Consider the following 5,852-nt stretch of genomic DNA (forward strand, 5'->3'; position numbering starts at 1 on the left):
GGCGGCGGCTCGGGCGGCTCGGGCGGCGGCGGCGGTGGCTCGGGCGGCGGCAGCGGCTCGGGGGGCTCCGGCGGCGGCGGCGGCTCAGGGGGCTCGGGCGGCGGCGGCAGCGGCTCGGGCGGCGGCGGCGGCTCGGGCGGCGGCTTGGGGGGCTCGGGCGGCGGCGGCAGCGGCTCAGGCGGCGGCTCGGGGGGCTCGGGCGGCGGCGGCTCGGGCGGCGGCGGCAGCTCTGGCGGCGGCGGCGGCTCGGGCGGCAGCGGCAGCGGCAGCGGCTCAGGCGGCGGCGGCTCGGGCGGCGGCGGCGGCTCGGGGGGGGCTCGGGCGGCGGCGGCTCGGGGGACTCGGGCGGTGGCGGCAGCGGCTCGGGGGTCTGGGGCGGCGGCGGCTCGGGCGGCTCGGGCAGCGGCGGCGGCGGCTCGGGCGGAGGCTTGGCGGCTCGGGCGGCACCGCACACGGGGGCCGCCGCCGGGTGACGCGGCAACCGCTGCGGCAGGCTCAGGCGCCACGTGGGCCCCGGCCTCAGTCAGTCCCCCCGGACCCGCTCTCCGGATCGCCCCATCTTCTCCCACCAATCCGCGATCACCGAGGCGGCCTCGTGCCCCCTCGCCCGCTCCCCGTCCCTCCCCTGCCCCCGTCCTCGCCCGGGGCCGCCGCCCGCCTCCCACGATGGCTCTGAAGAGAATCCAAGTTGAATTGAATGACCAGGCATGGGAGCCCCCAGCACAGTGTTCAGCAGGTCCCACTGGAGGTGATACGGCCCATTGGCTAGCTACAATAATGGGGCCAAACGACCGTCCTGATCAGGGTGGAGTATTTTTCTTGACACCTCATTTCCCAACAGGTTACTCCTTCAAACTAGCAAAGGGTGCGTTTACAACAAGAATTTACCGTCCAAATACCAACAGTCATGGCAACAGTTGTCCTGATATTCTGCAGTCATAGTGGTTTCCAGCACTATTTCAAAAGTACTCTTGTCCATCTGTTCTCTGCGGTGTGACCCCAATCCAGATGATCCTTTAGTGCCTGAGACTGCTTGGAGGATCTACAAAACAGAGAGAAAAATACAGCAGAATAGCTCGGGAATGGACGATCTGTATGTCATGTATGTGATGTAATTAAAGTATGTGATGTAATAAAAGAAATTATAGGATAACCTCTACAAATAAAAATAGGGGAACTCTGAAAGAGAAAGTACTTTTGATTTCCATCTGACAGTGTTCTATGTGCCCACACCTCGTCTTCCCCTGTGCACATGTTTACCTGATACAGCAGTGCTGCGTGTTGCACATACTTGGTACAACAAACTAGAACTCCTGTACTTCTGCACCAACATTGCCTCCCAGCAGAGAAGTGTGTGTGCGACAAGCCAGTTCTCCAGGCATAACCTCGGTGCGAGATTAAAAGCTTTCCTTATTGACTTCAATTTGGATAACGGCAAGGTGAGGGGTGGTGGGTATGGTGTGCGCTTGAAAGGGGAAGGAAAGCTCCACTGACCTGTAGGAGGTGGTTTTTTAAGTGGAACCCTATTAAACTCAAAACAGTTTTGAAAAGCAAGGAGAACACAAAGCTGTTTCTGTATTCATTTTATTCCAAGGACTTATGTCTTAGGTGAAAGTTATGACCAACCAGATTAAACTCTACCCACATCCTGTGTTTTTAGGTCTGTTTAACTGGTCAGCATTTAAATGGATTGGAGCTATGAGTATATGAAGTGTGATGGGCTTCGATCCCAACTCTTTTACATCTCCCCACCCTTCATCCTTCAGCCCCTCTTTCTCTCTTCCATAGTCTTTGGTTTGTATGTGGTTTCTCAGTTAATACATAGCTAAAAGCTCTTATTTTTCTTATGTTTTTAACTGCTTAGGTCTACCTGGATGTAAGAGTGAAAATTCATTTGATGGAAATACTTGCATATATTTAAAGACCCATTTGCTCCTCTGGAGCTTTTACGTTCAAGAATGATTAATCTGTGTAGTAAACTGATTACTACAGTCATTACATATATAAAAAAAAGTAAATGAAACATGTTGAAGAGACAAATCCGGATCTATTTAAAGTAGAAAGTAAATGTATATTCAAATTTTAAAAGTCATTATGAAGTTCCCTCTGGTACTAGTTTTTATTAGAAAATATCATTATAAAGTCATCATCTCATTAACAACTCCTGAAATATTTCTATTTTCTTGCCTTTGGGAAATGTAATAAATACATCCCTAAGGGCTTGTAGGCTGATCCAAAGTTTTAGATGTTTCATAGTCTCTGATCCTAACTGGATATTATTAATTTTATCTGTAATATAATGAGTTTGGACATGATTTAATTATTTCTGGGATTTTTCCAACCTCAAACATTCTCTAAGTCACATTTTCACAGCTCTAAAAAGAATGTGCATGAAGAAAATCCCCAAATATTAATCTCCAGACATACTTTTTCTAAACTTCCGTATCTCATGTCCAACTTGATATGTTTCCTGGAATTCTCATCAGCATTTCAATTCAACATGTCCCAAATCAAACACTTATATTCCTTACCCCCCCCCATTCTCAGTCTATTCTTCTCCTTGGTCCAGGCAAAAACTTGCATTTATCTTTGACTTCTCTCTTCTCTTGCATCTAAACTGAATCCCTCAGAAAATCCTGTTGCCCCTGCAAACAAAATAGAATTAAAATCTGCTGCTCACTACTTCCATCACTACCATCTCGGTGTCATTTCATCATCTTTAGCATCTTTAGCTGGTTTACTGGACATGGTCTCCAAATTAATCACTCCACCTCTGCCTTTTCCTCCAATGGCAGCGTGAGTGATTCTGTTTAAATGTGAATCAGATCATGTCACTCTGCTAAAACCTTCCACTTAGTGGCTGCCTAGATCACCATAATAGGAGCCCTTAAAGTGCCTGATGAGGACCTGCACGGTCTGGTCTCCTTCCATCTCTGACCTCATCTCCCGTCTCACTATTCCCCCTCTTACTCTTTTGCTGTCTTACTGTCACCTTGCTGAACTGTGCAATTAGACACTTCCTGACCACATTATTTAATAATAAACCCTGTGTCCCCACTCAAGCACTTTCCATCCTCTTTTTTGCTTTTTTCCCTGTCACCAATTAACTTGCTATATATTGTAATAATAATAATAACAATAATAATAATAATAATAATAAATGTGTATGTACTTGTTATGTTCTTCTAGCAGAATGAAAACCCATGGAAGGGACCATTTTGATCTGCTTTGTTAATTATTCTAGCTCCAGTACCTAGAAGAGCCTCTGGCACATAATAATGTCCTGTTTACCATACCAGTAATCAACTTTGGGGAAAAAAGCTATTTATGAAATTGCTCTTTCAATACTGTTTTATGAAAAGCTTAATATCTACTCTGAAAATACCACAATATTCCTTTAATGGTCCCTTTACAAACCTGAGTAATGTTTAGCCTATCTGCTTAGTTTCCTAAAGCTGAAGATTTTAAATAAGTGGCTTTGAAGCTTGCTGTTATTGTTGGATGTTTCCTTGTTTTCCAGAAGGAGTCTGGTGAGGGATTTTTCTTTATTATATTCCATGTTTTTTAAAAATGCAATAAAAACAATTTACCAGAGACATTGGCTTGATACTGTTAAGTGTAAATCTTGTGAGAGATTTATAATTGAACTTTGAAAATTTAGCCAAGTTTATAAAATGATGAAGTTAATTTAATTTTGTACTTGTTTCTTCATGCATTTAATTGGAGTTTTTTAAAGTTAAGCATTATTACTAAAATTACTAGTTCAACTTTTCAAAGCTAACTCTGACTTCATACCTCAATTCCTTTATAACATCAATGGCCATTTGGATATAATCTTAACTCTACATTACCTAATAACATTTATTTCTCAATTAGCAAGTGATCAGGAACAAAATTGGATCAAAATTTCTTTCAACACATAAAGATACTTCCACCAATAATACATTACTTTCATATTTAATGAACAAATAGATAAGATAAATATAATATTTTCAAAATACATGACAACAAATATACTCAGAAGAGAAACACTGTAACCACCATTACAATAATATATTCTTAATTTTGTCCCAATTATTACATGCATCTTAGGTGACTTCCTAGGATATCGCAGTATCACTCAAGGAGAAAACTTGAATAGAAGAAAAGTGCTTTTAGCACGAGGTCTGGAGGAATGCCAGCAACGAAAGTGAACATGAAGTAAGAGGCACTGAGACACTGATATGAAGGCACTGATGGGAGCAATAGAAGAGGTAAGACAGTGACGTTAGGAAGTCAAGATGAAGGAGTGTTCAAAAACTAGGGTATGGGGCGTGACTTCAGAGAGCTGGCAGAGTGGGAAGTCCCAACTCTTGTCTCCCAATAGCAACACTGATTTAGTGATAGCACATGGGTGAAAATAGCTTTATGAGACCTCCACATCCAAGTCAGTAAGTTGTAGCGTGGTGATGAGCACAGAGCTAGTGACAGCCAGGTGAAACAGGCAAGAACACAACTTCACTTCACCCCAGAAGTCCCTCCCCCAAGCAGGCACAGTTCAGCACCAGGAGGGTGCAGCTTGACCCATGGTTTCTCCCTCAATAGAAAGAGAGTGGAGCCTGCACCCAACACCCTTGGCCTTTCAGCACACTGGCCGCAGGAAAAGTGGTGGCAGCTTACTACGGCCAGTGCAGCTGTGCACAAATGGAAGAAGATGCACAGCCCAGGACAGAGAGAGAAGGGGGGTGTTCACATCCATGAAAAAGCCTGAGACTCTCCAGCTGGCTGCTGGTGAGGCCCTGTCCCTGTGAAAGCCAGTGTGTAAAGGCTAGGGGAGGCATCTGTTTCTACAAGCATGCAGACACAAATGTAAAACTGGGAGAAACATGGAGAATAAAGAAATATGACCCAACCAGAAAACAAATCTCTAGCGACCAAGACTAAAGAAATGGAGATTTATGAATTTCCTGAAAAATAATTCAAAATAATCATCTTCAAGAAGCTACATCTTAAAGATGCTTTTATGAGTTACAAAATAACATGTATACACAACTAAACAAAATCAGGGAAATGATACATTAAAAATGTGAATATCAAGAAAGAGAAAGAAGGCATTAAAAAAGAAAAAAGAAGAAAAAAAGAAAGAGAGTGAGAGAAAGAATGGAAGTAAATACATTTTGGAGCTGGAGAATACAACTAAAAATTCAATAGAGAGCTTCAGAATCAGATTTGATCAGAGCAAAGAAGGAATTGGTGAACTTCAACACAAGTCATTTGAAATTATTTAAAGAAGCAAAAAGAAAAAAAAAGAATTAAAGAGTAAAGGAAGCTGAAGATGAGATACGTCAAATGAACAACACACAGAGTGTGGGAGTCCCATAAGGGGAAAAGAGAGAAAGTTGCAGGAATCTTAAAAAAGCAGTGCCCCTAAACTTCCCAGGTCTCAGGAAGGAGGTAGATCCAAGATGCATGAAGTTCAAAGTAGCCCATAAATGAAACAGAAGGTGTCTATGCTGAGACATGATAACCAAATTGTCAAAAGTCAAAGACAGGGTGAATTTTGAAATCACTCAGAGAAAAATCACCCACCATGTAGGAGGAAGTCCTCATAAGGTGATCAATGCATTTCTTAGCAGAAAGCTTGCAGGCCAGAGAGATTGAAATAGTATATTCAAAGTACTGGGGGAAAAAAATTATGAAACAAGAATGTTATATCTGGCAAAGCTGTACACCAAAAATAAAAGAGAAGAAAATACTTTTTTAGATGAACAAAAGCGGAGGGAGTTCATTACCACTAGAACTGCTTTAAAGAAATACTAAAGGGAGTGCTTAAAGTTGATAAACAGCAAAAAGAAAGCATAGTATGAAATCAG

The 5,852-nt window shown here is 43.3% G+C and overlaps 1 pseudogene; it reads left to right on the forward strand.

Annotated features, from left to right (window-relative positions):
* Positions 1 to 414: 414 nt before the first annotated feature.
* LOC140685965 (ubiquitin-conjugating enzyme E2 D2 pseudogene) lies at positions 415 to 1,110 on the forward strand (annotated as a pseudogene).
* The last annotated feature ends 4,742 nt before the right edge of the window (positions 1,111 to 5,852 follow it).

Source organism: Vicugna pacos, chromosome 15 (assembly GCF_048564905.1).
Source record: "Vicugna pacos chromosome 15, VicPac4, whole genome shotgun sequence".
Classification (NCBI taxonomy): Eukaryota; Metazoa; Chordata; class Mammalia; order Artiodactyla; family Camelidae; genus Vicugna; species Vicugna pacos.